Here is a 15,215-nt window from a genome sequence, read left to right on the forward strand (position 1 = left end):
TGACACTTCTAAAAAGTGCAAGGCATTGGGTTCATCGCTCGGCGCTTCAGGGAAGAAAGGAATTCACGAATGCATTCATGCTAGCTGGCTTCAAGACAGCAACTAACAAATAAAAAGTTAAAATCCAGTACAGGGAAAATAAACACAGCGACAAACATAACGACTATGTATGTAAGTCCAGCTAGATCAACTCTGGGTTTTCTGCCCACCAGAGGAGAAAGAGAAACCCAGTCAGAGCAGTGGGTCGCCAAGTGGAAAGAGCTAGCCAAGCCTTCTGACCCCGCAGGTGCATGGCATGCACACAGTGGAAGGAGGGCCTTTCTGGCACAGAACTACTTTACAGATGTGCAGGACTCTATAGAGGGGACTTTCATCGACAGACAGTGCCCTCCTACAGCTATTTTTAAATAGCATATGCAGCAAAGAATTAATTTCCTCAACCCTTGAAAAATGAAAAGGTTTTAAAATTCAATTCTGGGCAGACAATTCCATGGATGGTTTACAATTATGAAGACCCTAATTCACAGCCTTGGCCCAAGGCTTGAATTTGAGGGTCCTGGGCAGCAAGCCAGTTCTGTGTGCCTCTAGGGAGTGCACCCTTAAATCCTAGCAGGCTTAAGTAGACGACTACTGGGTGGGTGCTCAGCAAGGCATGGAACCACCTGCATACAACCTGGGGGAAACAAGCCAGGATTCTATGCACTTTAGAATCTTGGAGATGAGAATACTTAAGCAAGGAAAGGCCTGGAACAGCTACATCCAGAACTGGACCTCAGTGCATCAAGTCTAGGACTTTAAAAGTGGGTGTGTGTGCACAGTAAATACCTACCTACTTAACAGTCTATGTAGGTATTAAACTAGGAATCATCGGGCAATTCCAAAACAAAGCTCTTCGCATGCATTTTGTCTCACCTCTATTTTATTTTATGGTGGTAACTCTTTCCGTTTTTCTTTTTTACAAATCTGACCTGGCACTTAACATTAAACGTTCTGAATGTGCCGAATTTCATGATCTTGGCAGCCAAGTAAGGTCAGGCCTGGTCATTACTCAGACGGAAGACATACCAAACTCAACACCTTGAGCTATTTTGAGTGCTCCCAGCTCTCCATATTCTAGGCAGATGAAATCCAGTGGAAACTGGTCCTACGCAGTCTTAGATGAGGAAAACAAGTCACAGAAGGGTTGGGGAGTCTTCAGGAAGGGAGCCAGCCTTTCCACTCCTGTTTCCATCGAGTTGGGCTTCTCATGTGCCTATAGCAATCTTTTCTCTGTGGGTTACCCTACACACCAGTCCTGCTACTTTATGAATAAATGTTGGTGCTGTAGCTGATAGTTAGTGTTCTATTTCTCATCCATATAGCGTCCAAAAGACAATATAGGGTGCTGCCAAATGTCCAGCATGGGGTCATTAGAGGCGCTCTCAGCGGTACTGCGGGACTCTAAGACGGGCTTGGCTGGTATTTCCACCTATGCTGCAGGCCTAGGCTGTGCCTCCCACGCTTCCACTGCTCTCCCACGGCCAAGGGTATCACTTAGGACAGAGGCCCCTGCATGGGACCTGGGACCTGGAACCTGTTCGGCCTGGTCATCTTGAAAGAGGTACTTCGCTTTTCAGGCCCTAAGGATCTCAGCTGTAAAATGAGAGGCTTGGGATTGGAGTAGAAAACTCTTTCAGTTTGAAATGTCTGAGATTCTAGGGATACAACCACAGTCGTTGGCTAAAAGCTGGGGGGGCAACGACAACTCTCTCTGTTATTTGTGACAGAATGCAGCCCCTACCTTCCTGCCTCAGACCGCACACAATAAAATCCAAAGACCTCAAGGCCTTTGTTCTTTCTTCAAATAAAGTTCTATATTTTCCGCTGTGTAATTCATACCAATAATTCCATCCTATTACTCCAGTAAGTGTCTCAAAAACATCGACTATTATCATCATCACTACTAAATTCTCTTCCATTTTTACCTCAGTATGCTTCTTAATCTGGCACCCAGAAATCACACAAAAGCCACCTGGCTAATGAACACAGGGGCCTCATCAAGCTATGAAACGGCCAGCGGAAGAGCTGCTGGGACTGCCTCCAACAAGATGAAAACGGGTCCCAGGACACTCTCTCCCAGAGTCCTCCACAGAGGAACCCTACTAGAGTTAACACATCACTGGATCATGGATGGTGATCTTCAAGTTCCCCCAAAGGGCTCCGAGAAGCTGGGCATGGTGGTACCCACGGGGGTACCAGGACTTAGTGGGATGGAGGCAGGACTGTGGGCACGCTCCTGCCCCTTATATCTACCTCCCCTTGCCAGGAAGTCCATTCTTCTCCCCGCTCTGAATCACAACTCTAGGCCAGCACACAGAAGGCCTCTGGCTACTGAAGGTGTTCAGGGGTCAAGAACAACACTCTGCCACAAAAATATGACCTATGTTCACTCCATGTCACCCTGATGTGGCAAAAAAGAAAAAAAGAGCAGTCAACCCTAGAGTGGGCAGCACAAGACCTTTGAAGAGAATGAAAAAGAGCCAGTTCCTGCCACTTCACTGAGAAGTCAGAGCTGTCATATGCCATAAGAGCTAAGTGATAAACCCAGGAGAGGATGGACAGGAGAAAGTTCAGTGTCCACTCAAGATGTGTCTTGGCACCCTGGAGTTATTTACCACCAGTATAAGTTACTTATCCATTGCTGTGCCAATATCATGACCAGAGTGTTTGGCTCACTGCTCCAGAAAGCTAGAGTCCATGGCGGCGGGCAGAAGTGGCAGCAGGAGGCTAAGGGCCACATCTTGAACAACCATCAGGAGGATTAGCCCCAGAGTGGGACCCAGGTTGTCGGGGATTGCCCAGTTCTTAGTAGATGAGGCCGAGTCTCAAAACCTCTCGGAATTTCCTCCAAAAGTCTCCCGTCTATGGGAGTGTGATGACTTGAACGGAAATGCCCCCCATAGGCTCAGGGGTTTGAGTACTTGGTCCAGTTAATGGCACCGTTTAGGGAGGTTTAGGAGGTGGGGCCTTGCTGGATAAGTGTGCCACTAGGGATGGACTCTGAGGTGTGAAAACCTGGAACAGAACAGGTCCACATGATCTAGATCTTTCTCCCTCAGAGTTTGGGGAAGATGCAGGGTTCTACTCACGCGCTATGGGCTTTGAAAGACCCTCCTCTGGACCACCGCTACTTCAGACTCCCAAGTGATGAGATAGCCCGGCAACGGCACCAATCCCCATTTCAAAAGAGGCCAAGAGACATTTATTTTTTTCAGCATCAGCACGAGTAACTAGCTCTTTCCCCTGGCCAACTGCTGCCGCTGACTCTTGGGGCCACCCAGGGAGATCAGAGCGGGTTTCTCATGCTGAAGCTGCTTGAGCTACAGCTCAGAAGACTCCTCAGGAGTCAGCCACAGAGACACACATGCAACCCCCGGGCTCTGGAAGCAGCAGGATCTTATTTGCAGCCAGCCAGAGCTATAGAGTAAGATGTCTCAAAACCTAAATCAGACCCAAACAAAAACCCAATAAAGACACACACGCACACACACACACACACACACATACACACACACACGCACACACCCTTACTCTTACTGACTTAGAGTGACATCTCTTATAAATTAAATCCTGCAAGATGAAAGGCTGTACAAACAAGGTCACACATAATTTGATTAAGTAGAAGACATGGTAGATAATTAAATATATTTATGTTAATGTTGCCTTCAATTTCATTAAAAATTTAGACCTTGAAATTCTCTTTTTTTTGTGCCAACTCATTCAGGTGATAGTAGTTTTATTTAACTGAATTCTTTTACCAAGTCGTAAGAGCATAACCTACTGAAGTTTCCAGAAATTGCTTCTGAGTTCCCAGTCAAAAACAAGACCTGGGACTGGAGAGATGCCCAGCAGTGAAGGCCATTTGTTCAGTTCAGGACTCAGGTTCAGCTCCCAGCACCCACATGGAGGCTCACAAGCATCCACAACTCCAGTACCAGGGTATCTGATGCCTTTTCTGACTTCTATGGGTACCAGGCATGGACGGAGTACAAATACATGTGGGCAAAGCACTCGTACAAAGAAAATAAAATAAACTTCAAAAGGAATTCTTTTAAGAAAAAGCAAGAACCTGAAGACTTCACACCGAAATGTCAGGAATGGCTACTAACCCACCAGCTTTCACAAAAGAAGCTCACTAAACTAAAAATAACAGAAGGCTGAGTCACCAGTTAAACACGAACATTTAATTGGGCACTTCGCATTTACAGAAATGCTGAAGAGAAGCTGGTCTCTCCCGCTTGCAAAGAAGGCAAAGCAGCTGGGGGGAGGGGAATATGCCATGCCCTAGAGAAGGATGGAGAAACGCCTAGAACCTGCCCCTCTCCGACTCAGAAATGTTCTCTACCATAAAGAAACCAACCCATGCTGAACAGGAACAAACAAACAAAACAAAAGCCAGCTGTTCCCTCTAGAGATTCCAGAATCTTCAAAGAGGACATTTCTAAGAAAATATTTTAATAGGAGATTCCATGGCTCCAAATACTGTGTTTTAAAAAACCTATACTAAAATTAAACTCTAATATCAAAGCAAATTCCTTGTTTATCAGAACCTGACAAACTCCACTGCCTCATCTGCTGCAAGGACAGGCCTACACCTACCACCCTCCCTCCCATCTTCTTCTTTTTGGGCATGGGGGAGGGGTGGGGTGGGGAGGTGGTTTCTAGACAGGGTTTCTCTGTATAACAGTCCTGGCTGTCCTGGAATTTCCTTTGTAGACCAGACTGGCCTCGAACTCACAGAGATTCTCTTGCCTCTGCCTTCAGAGTGCTGGGATTAAAGGCATGAGCCACCACTGCCCTCCCTCTTGTTTCTCCTTTCCTTCTGGACAGCGTCTCATGCATTCTAGACCAACCCAGAAGCAGCCAAGCATAACCTCAAATTCCTGATCCTATGGCCCCCACCTCTCAAGTGCTGGGATTACAGGCACGTGTCATGTGCCCTGTTTTACATGGTAGGGATCAAACCCCAGGGCTTCATGCGCGCTAGGTGAGCATTTCATCCCCAGGCCCACCTGCTGGATTTTTTCCGAGAAGAGTCCAAGTGAAGAGAACAGCTCCGGATCTGCAGCACAAAGAAACTCAGGGCATGTCCCGGGAGCCACACAGACCTGCCGCTCTGCAGACAAGCTCCTAGAAAGGAGGGATGGAGGATGCAGTGGGAGCCAGTGGGAGCATGGCTATCAAGCTGCCAATCTTGCATCTCACCACGGTAAGCATCAAACGGTAGATCCGCATGGGGATCTGACCCACGTGCCAAGCCCTTCACCTCCCCACACGAAAAACTGACTCATCCCATCTCCCGACCTACTGGAGCTGAGCTCACGCATCCTCCTGCCCCTCTCAGCTCTGTGGCTCATACAATGAATTCTATCAGCTGTGAGAGTAATGGCTCTCTTCAACGCCGTACCACTGGGCCCTTAATGCAAGGCTAGTCAGTGATGACAGCCCCAGCATCTTCATCCTTCTGAGACCGACAGAAGGCTCTGAGGGTGAGAGAATGCAGCGTGCGCAGCACTGGAAGGCACGCTTTATTTCTTCGAGTTGTAAAAGCACCTTGGAAGCTAGGAGCAGGAACAAGAGCCTCTGCCAGCTCACAGCAGCAGGCTTGGAGGTCACATGGGCTCCACTGAGACCCAGTCTCAGATAACAGGCGTGAGCAGCCAACACAGATAAGTACCCACCAGTGATTGTCACTGAGGCCCCTGGGCTAAAAATGAAGGAAGGGGGAGTGTGGGAGAGACACTCATAGCCTTCCCTCTCAGTACTGTGGATTCTGAGAACTGAACCGTCCAGGGCACAACCCAAGTGGTAAGACCCAGAAGGGCTAGACTGGTGTCTGGGGCCGGAGGTAGGGGTGAGGAGTGGGGGTGGGGGAGAAGGTATCATGCATATCCTCTATGCCTCTCCCTGGAACATTGCTGTATGTCCCGGGCAGCTTTGGGTGGGCCTCTTACTCTCTGCAGATTTTGAGACAACTCAAGGGTCCACACGATCTATCCGATCAACAGAGGTTTTTAGAATCAGAGGCCCTGGGGTCTGAATCCTGATTCTGCCAAGGAATCTTATGGGAAATCATATAAACCTCATGTTAATTTTGTCTAAAAATGAGGGAAGGAACACAGGTTCCTTCACAGGCTGAAGAGGGAAAGAAGCTGAGCTACGGAACTCAAGGGTTAAGGGGTTAAGGGGCCTTAAAATTATAAAATATCTACAGACATACAAAAGGTTCACAGAACATTTTAAGCTCCTTAAAGGAAAGCTGCTTCATACTCCAGGGTTAGAGAAACAGGCATCTGAAAGCAACTCTAAGGGGCTTTTAGCACACGTGGCCAGGCATCTGACGCCAGGCAGTCCCGAGCTTGGCTTTATCAGATTTTTGCATGGAGGATACTGAACAATCTAGAAAAATAAAAATTCAAAAGGAAGCACACTGGGTTGGTATATTTTGGGGTTGGAGCTAAATGAACCGCTTTGCCAAGTAAAGAAATAGAAGTAAGTTCACACCCTCAAATGTTCCTGTCTCCCCATCCATCCAATACAAACACCCTACTGTTGTTCTGGGCCTCGCTCTCTCTTGCCTCCCACTCTAGAAGCAAAACTTCTCAGCCTTTTTGAAGCCCGAGGGCGAGTCCCAGCTGCCACCCTTGGTCTGCCAGAGGCCTTCCTCTTTCGACTTTTGTCCAAATTCCCTTTTGCCTATAACGAACAGACGGTTTCTCTAAGTCCATTCCCGACCTTCCTCTGTGAAATCCACTGCAGGGAGCAGCAGACAGGCCCCTGCTGGAGCTCTTTCTCTGCTGGGCCTTCCCAACACATAAATGTTGCCACTTCTTCAGTGTCCTGGGAGGCTAGAGGGCGGCCAGCGAGGGAGACGATTTCCACAGAAGTAGGGCGAATCCTTCCCCACAAGCGGGAAGAGGACACAAGCATTTCCCAAAAATTAATCCACCTGCTTGAAGTGGCCAAGGCAGAGTGTCCTTGGCAAATGAAATGGGCAGAGTCTCCTGGAGACGTGTTCGTATCAACTGTGAGAAGTGTTCGTGCCAGCTCCAGGAGGGAACGCTTTATAAACGCCACCCTAATCCCGCTGTATCAGAGGCCTCAGCCTCAGTCTTCCCTCAGTGGCTACAACACAAGAAGTATAATCCACAGATCTGTAGAGCAGTGGACAGCGCTACCCATGGAGGAGTACGTACTGAATCCTGAAGCTCAACAACAAACCCTGGAGGAAGCCAAAGAGGAAGCAGAGGGAGAGAAAGAGATGACATCACAGTGGGGGACCCTTGAGGAGAGACGGAACAGAAGGGGGTGAGAAGCGGAGTGTGTACAGACATTGGACATTGCGGTCACAAGCTAAGCTGAGGCCTCAGAGTGTGAGGCCGACAGAACCAGAGGGATGGCTCTGGAGTGGGGACCATGAGTCACCGTGGAATGACGTTGCAGCACTCTGTTTAAAAGGGGAATTCCAGGAGTCAGGCTGGAAGATGGTGCCACAGAAATGTGGTCATGGCAGTGGGTAATGTGCCGTGGATAGCCTACTGCTCATGTGAGGGACTGACGTAAGGCTGGAGGTGTGAAGAACATTTGCTTGGCTGCTGGAACCAGACTCTCAGCTCTGCTGGGACATATATGGTCACTCACCACTGGGGCCACAACGACAGTCTTCAGTGGCATAGAACTCATTTTGTAGGAATTTCTGTATGGGGGCCTATCTCCTGTAGACTCTAAGACCCCAGCGGCCCACCTTCACGTGTAAATGCCCGCTCATGACCAGAAAATTTGCTGGTCTCATCTCTTCATAAGAGTGATGAGTTATCGCATGAATCTCCGTGCTGGGGACGCCGGCCAGTGTCCTCTAACGAGATCTTCCTATTGACAGTCTACACAGATGGACACTCGGGGTGTTGAGCGCATAGCAGACATCTTGTAAACAGATCGAGCCGGCGGGAAAGACTCCATTAGCCTGAAGTGCCACCACTGTGATCCCTTAAACAGAATTTTCTTGCCAGTGTGCTCCATTAGGTTCAGAGGTGGGCAGCTAGCTGCCTTGCTGCTGTGCGCTGAGAGAAAACTCACTGTGACCTGGACTGGCGGCAGCTTTTGGGTATTTTAAAGGCCACCTTGAAGAGCTGGCCAAACATTTCTCCATCCAAAATGGAGGTTTTCAATTTTCTGTCATTCAGAGAAGCTACTGTCCAAGGCCGTATCTCTTCTACTCTCTTCTCTGTGCGACTGAAGAACATCTCAGTAGGCCAAAATGGAAGCACTCTACTTCAGATCGGGCTGCCTCACAAACCAAGATAACTCACAGCGGAAACAAGTGGTTGTAGGCAGAAGGAAGGAGACAGAGCTGGGAACCTCTCCGTGGGCCGGAAGAAGCTGACACCCACTGCAGATCTCTAGAAGGCAAGCCGTCCACAGCTCTGGTGACACTGCAGAGGCCACAGAGGTCTCTAGTGTCTTCTAGGGAGCATAAGCTCATTTGAATAGCACTAATCCTAGGTTAATCTAGACCAAGATTATAAAATGAGCTTCCTTCTTAGCATCGGAGGGAAATAGAGTCCTTTAGAATAACTGGTGTCCTGCAAAGACTTCCACCTCCTCAGAGATTTCCTGATTTGTAGTGCTGGCAGGGGAGGAAGCTACTCCTGGGCTCTCGGGGAAGACAGATTCTGCCTGATGTGCAGCTGTATTGCACACTACTTGTATGACCTTGGACACGTTTCTTAACCTCTTGGCAGCCCATTAAAAAGATCTAATAGGACCTTCTTTAAAGAGTCACTGAGAGGCTTAAGTGAGGTGGGCAGGGTCGAACTCCCTATGCCAGAGTATCCTGCTATTATGAGTTTAAATATACAAACACTATGCAAACTTGGCAAAGGTGTGCTCCTCAGAGAAGGCAAAGAAGGACTTGCTGTACCCAAGACCAGAGGCCCTCCTTCCAGAACCAAACAACAGCTCTTTCAGCTTGGCTAGTGGGCTGTCTGATCTGCCTGTGAGCCATCACCACCCTCCCACCCTCAACATTACCAGGTACCAAGGCAATGATTGGATCACTTGTATATATGACTATGCCCCACGCACATGCACACACGCACACACACACCACATACATACATACATATACATACATACACCACACATACACATACATACATACCACCCCACACACATACATACCACCCACGATGCTCCACATACATACCACATACACATACCATACACACATACATACTATCACACACACACACACACAGACATTTGAGTGCACAGACCTTCCATTATTGCAGACCATTATTGCTCCATCACCCACCCAGGCTTGTCCTGGGATCCAACATCACATCTGGCTCTGACATCATTATCTTTAACACACTAGACCTTAAACGAGGAACAGAACTGGGTGATGGGAAGTGTTCTACTTGGGTAGCTCCATGGTTTATCAAATGTTGGTGATGCTAACACATGACCTCAATTACTCCTCAAACAAGGCGCAAAGTGCATGTGTGTTGACAGCAGAGGCCAACTTCATAATTTACTACTTACAAAGTGTACGCTCAGATGTTACCTCGTTTGGTACTTGCAGCAGCTTTGAGCATTATGTACATAAGCAAGGAAACTGAGGTCCAGGGACCCCTCCCTTTGCTAGGCTCTAGGAACATGGAAGGTGGTGGCAGTTCCCCTGTTAGAGCTGAATGGAGCCCACCACTTCAACCCCCTTGACAGGAGTTCTTTCCCATTCGAAGACAGACATGAAGACATCTGCATTCCTCGTATGAGCCCTACGGTGACAACGTCGGTGCCACACCCACCTGCCTCTGTCCAGGCTGAAATAACCTGTGATGGATGGCATTAATGACACCCCAAAGGAAGGGGCTGTTTCCTAATCTGGAAAAATATCCTTGACCATCTCTTCTCCTTGGCATTTTCCATTGTCTCACTGATCAGAAGGACACATTTTTTTCAGTGGCATTGACAAGAATGAGAGATCACTTTATGGACACTTCAGGCCTGAAGAGGGAATTGCAGCCAGAATATTTGGAAGCTGAAGTTTACAGTATGAATACAGTCCACCCCTCCCCCCCAAGGGAGTGTGGAGCCAGGAACACAGTGAGCCTCCCTTGCGTTAAGCACAGCCACTGGAGAGGCACACACACAGCCAGCGGTGCCCACGTGCCCTGGAGAGGTGCTGAGCAGAATCCCAGTGCCATCTCCAGCACAGAAAGAGCCCCCTAAGCATTTGCTTGATGCATGAAATCGGTGAACCTTTCCCTGCCTCGAAGATCCCAGTGCAATCACAAAGTCCTAGGAAGGTTGATTTTTCCCTCCATTTCTAGGAATAAACAATTTCATAAATGGCTACGTGAGAAAAACAGTAGGCTGCCAAATGACATATGTGGCGACATCCTAAAATGTATCATTCCGTGTTACCTGATCATAAGCAAGGAAGAGGAAAACAGAGGCAATATGCTAGCAACTATATAAAACAGGAAGAAAGGGATGTTACTGCGACACACGTCTGCTGCACTTCACATAAAATGCATCTAAAGAACATACGAGGCACTAGTAACGGTCATTACTTCTGGGAACACTCTTCGGCCTTTACTGTGACGTACCTGCCCAGGTCGCGCTGCGTCAATGCACTGGCTGTTCAAAAGCAGATAAAAATCTCTACAATACAAAGTACCTAGTTTCTCCAATAAAACACAGGGGGGTTAGGAGGAAAGAAAGGGGGACCCATGAAGCTTAGGAGAGGGCTTGCCTAGTATGTTCAATAAGCCAGGCATGGTGGTGCACACCTGTAATCCCAGCACTCAGGAGGTTAAAAAAGAAGAACTAGGTGCACTTCAGGCTAACCTGGGCTACACAGTAAACCCTGTCCCAAATAACAACAACCTCATCGAGAGACAAGGATACAAAGAGACATTGTCATAAATGGCAGAACAATGAACTAGAATGATTACAGTCAAGAGATCAGCCAAGCTGGGGCATACTCAGGGTGTAGAATGATTACATTCAATGAATGATCGCATACTGGCTGTTTAAAGGATTTGGGTTAATTTTTTAAAATGTTAGATTGTAATAAAAAGGGTATTTTGAAGAGATATCATGGAAATATTTAGATGCAACAATATGTTTGGGGTCGACTTTAAGACAAATAAATGTGAGTTGGGGAAAGTAGCTAAAAAAATATAGGAAACTCCATTACTCATAAGCTGGAAATGGGCCGTGGGGTCATAGGGCTCACTACATGATCCTGTTTACCGTGTACCTTTAAAATTTCCACACTAGAAAGCTAACTAGTGAGCGAGTGGTAAATTAGTAATAGAACAGACGCCTCGGTAGCCAAGGAGATCCAAATTCGCCCCCAGCTTCCAGCTCCAGTCAGGCTCAGGGCGATGGCCCCTTGGCTCACGGTCACCATGACAAGTTTTGGCTGCCAGCTGCCGCCATTGTAACAACGTGTTTAGGTCATGCGAAGGATTTATTTTATCTATTTATTATTTATCATACTATTTCTTCATTTGAAAAGTTCCTGCCTCTTCTCTGTGCTAAGCCCATCTTTGTATTTCTCTCTATACTGGGGTTTCCTGGCTCCAACTCATCAGAATTTCCCACACAAAAATGAGGGGTACCAAGGCTCTATGCGTGGACCCTGATATTATTAGTACTCCTAAGAGTCCCGGATGAGCCTTTCAATTATCATTCACATAAAATAAAGAAGACTGAGTGCTAAGTGTTCATCTCATGAGACCTCAGGAAACCTCACAAATATACCCTGGGCCCTTGATTGGGAAATTTCAGCCCAAGGTCAGAGTCCTGGTGCTACGGAGGCAAGAAAACAGGACCTGGGTCCTGATGAGAAGTCACCCTCTGACGTGCTACAGCATGGGCTTCATAGGCTTGCACACACACTTCTGAAAAATGCACGTGTAAACACTGCCAAGTGCCTTCCCTAATCCTAATCCTAATGTTGCTAAGCTGACGCCTCAGCCTCCTCCCCACCTTTTATTCCTTAAGAAATTAAACATGACACTTCACATATGAACGAATCCAGACCCCAGGGAGGTAAAGAACAACCCCCCTGTCAGTTTTCTATCCTTCTAACATGCTAGAAACTCATGGCCTGTACCACCAAAGATGCTGGACCTATAAGCCCACCAAAAGGTACCACTTCCAGAGAAAGCTGGACCGAGTGGAAGCCCTGGTTTCCCAGTACTGCTGAAGGAGGCTGAAGTAGGTGAGGCTACTTCATAAGTGGACTCTTCGGCAGGAGGTGTAGGTCCTCCCAAGTGCCATGACTCAACAGCCATCAGGACGACTTTTTGGCCTGTGTAGAAGAGTCCCTGTATCCTAAGATGCCTGACTTCCTCAGCTGTTAACCGTCGACGAGTTTATTCATAAATAAAATGAAGGTGATAAGCGATGGTAGGCTTGCTTTCCTTATTTGAGGAAGTTGGAATCTGGGTGAACTTGTGTTGGACTTCCTGATTTTTCCCCCACTGGCCTCACCGATATGACTAAGCAAACTGTTCACAAAGACATGTGCAGGGTGAAGGTGCACAAACTGGGGGCATTTGGGAGCGTTTGTCTCTTTTATTGGAGAAAGGATGGAAAAGAAAAACTGTTAGCAACATTCCCTGTCCTCATGTGCACGAGAAGATATCACTGGTGCAAATGGAGGGACACGTGGGTGCCCAGCAGTGAGCTAGGACCAGGAAGCCATGACTCCAGAGAGGCCTCACTGGCATCATCAACATTCAGTCATTTTCAAGGTGACTTTTGAGCAGACTCAGAGGAAAATAAAAGCAAGATAGAGACAGAAGCACATTCAAAGAAAACCCCAAACCCACAAGCAAAATCTAGGAACCACAGAAAACCAAAAGATCATGTTTAAATCCACGGTGTGGTTATTTAAAACACAGGTATAGCCACGGGAAACTCCACTGCGAAGAACCAGGAAACCCTCTCCTTAGACCCAAAGAAAGTTTTAGTTAGAAAAGCTGGCTTGGATCAGAACTTGGAAGTGGCAAAATGATTTGGAGAGCCTGGGAAACACTTCCAATCAGGTCAACAAAAGTCGTGTATAGATTTGGGGGGCAATGGAAGTTGCCAGAGCTGGTTCTTCCTGAGGCAAGAGAAAAAAGGTGTGGCACTATTAATGCTCCCCAAACAGGAAGTCCTGAAGGGAAGGGCAGGTTCCTCTCCGCTGTTCAAAGGTGAGAACACAGAGGGCCAGACAGCAGGAGCTGGAAGTAATGAAACTCTCTGGATGTCAGAGAACACAGCGAGTTGGTTCCGGCTTGGCCAGCATGTTCTGCCCAAAGGCACGGTTGGTTGGGGCCCAAGGATCTATGTGTCCCTCATTCTCCACTGTCCCAGCTCTCCCTCACAGGCTAACCTGGAGAAGACTTTTGCCTCTCCAAGCATTTTTCTCAGGTTCAGAATTCTAGTGAGGAGCTAGAAGCCAGACAGATCCCTGACAGGTAGGCAGATAGGGAAAGGGGGTCACATAAAAATAATAAAATGGCACATTTCCGGCTTCTTCCTTACCCTCCTAACCCTAGATAAAGGCCTGGTAGGTTTTCTCTTCCACCACCAGACATCCCTTCTGGCTGACCTACCTGTCCAGACTGTCAGGTATTCAAGGCTGGTCCCAAACATGTTTATTTGAAGCTGTGAGCCTATCAGCTTCCCTTTCTTTGTTTAAGATGACCAACCCAAAAGAAGAAGAAAGGGACCCATCCCAGGCCCAGAAACACAATTCCCTGCCCTGGTGGGGGGTGGGTGTGGGTGGTTGGGTAATCTTGGTTTCTGAATGCCCTCTCCACGTTGTGGGCAGCCTTTCTCTCCATGTGCTTTGCTATGTATGTATGCTAATTCACTTTTAATACAATGTGTTGCCTGTTGGTGCCTGCTGTGTCTAGAGACTTTCTGCCCCTGCCTTTTAATTCTTTAATTGGTGGAGAAAATGAACCAGATCAAGACCCTCAGACAGCAGAGTAGGGCAAAGAGAAGAAAAACATCTGTCTCCAAACTCCCACAGAGTGTTTTAAGATGCCCATGCAAAGCTGCCTAACATGAGGGCTTCCCAGCATCCTCTAGAGCAGAAAGATCTAAAATAGATGGCCTTCGTAAAGGGTGACGTGGAAGCTCGTTTCATCTTGCCAAGAAAAATTAAGTAAAAAAAGTAAGGTTTCAAACAGCTTGTGTGGCGGGTGCTACCATTTGTGTGAAAAGGGTGGGGCACATGGTGCATAGCAGAGGACAGGCAGGGATCGCGACAGGGATTGGGGCAGGGATGGGGCAGAGATGCATTCACTTCCTCATCTTTGTACTTCTCACATATTCTCTCATCCTATAAACATGTAGCAATTTCCCCCGCAGAGACAGACTCTCACACTGTAAACCAGGCGGACCCAGAACTTATGTAGCCCAAGTGGAAGTTGAACTCATGGCAATCCTCCTGCCCCAACACCCCGAAACAACTGATGTAAGCTACCACACTTGGCTTTGTACTACCCACTTTTAAAAGAATTAGCCAGAATTGCATTTTCCAAGCAGAACATTTCTCATATAGATTCAATATTTTGTTTATTGATTTATTATGTATACAGTGTTCTACTTGCATGTATACCTGCAAGTCAGAAGAGGAAGATCTACAAGTCAGCTCTCATTATAGATGGTTGTGAGCCACCATGTGGGTGCTGGGAATTGAACTCAGGACCTCTGGAAGAGCGGCCAGTACTTGTAACTTCTGAGTCATCTCACCAGCCTGAATATTTTGTACTTTTCAATGTATATTTTCTTCAAGTAAGTTTTAGTGTGGTCAGAAAAGGGGTTCAGCAGATAAAGGTGTCTGTTGCTGAACACGACAATCTGGGTTGGATCCTAGGAACCCACAGGATAGAAGGAGAGCACCAAACCCCCAAACTGTCTAATCACAGCATGTAAACCATGGCATGTATACACCCACATACATAAATACAAACACAGTGAATAATAAGAGTAAAGCATCAAAAAAACTTAAACTGAACAACAACAACAAAAATCAAGCTAGGCATGACGGCTCACACTTTTAATCCCAACACTCAGGAGACCGAAGCGGACAGATCTCTGTGTTCGAGGCCAGCCTGGTCTACCTATTAAGTGTGAGGCTAGCCACAGCAAAGAGAGAC

At 47.4% G+C, this 15,215-nt stretch overlaps 1 protein-coding gene across 1 annotated transcript in view; it reads right to left on the reverse strand.

The window, feature by feature from the left end:
- The window catches only part of Abhd2 (abhydrolase domain containing 2, acylglycerol lipase), an 88,227-nt gene that overhangs the window by 68,626 nt on the left and 4,386 nt on the right, over positions 1-15,215 (reverse strand). The window contains 1 exon segment of the mRNA XM_087901466.1: positions 5,052-5,169. The gene's annotated coding sequence lies outside the window, so the exon portion shown is untranslated.

The sequence above is a fragment of the Myodes glareolus genome, chromosome 24 (genome assembly GCF_982192425.1).
Source record: "Myodes glareolus chromosome 24, mMyoGla1.1, whole genome shotgun sequence".
Lineage (NCBI taxonomy): Eukaryota > Metazoa > Chordata > Mammalia > Rodentia > Cricetidae > Myodes > Myodes glareolus.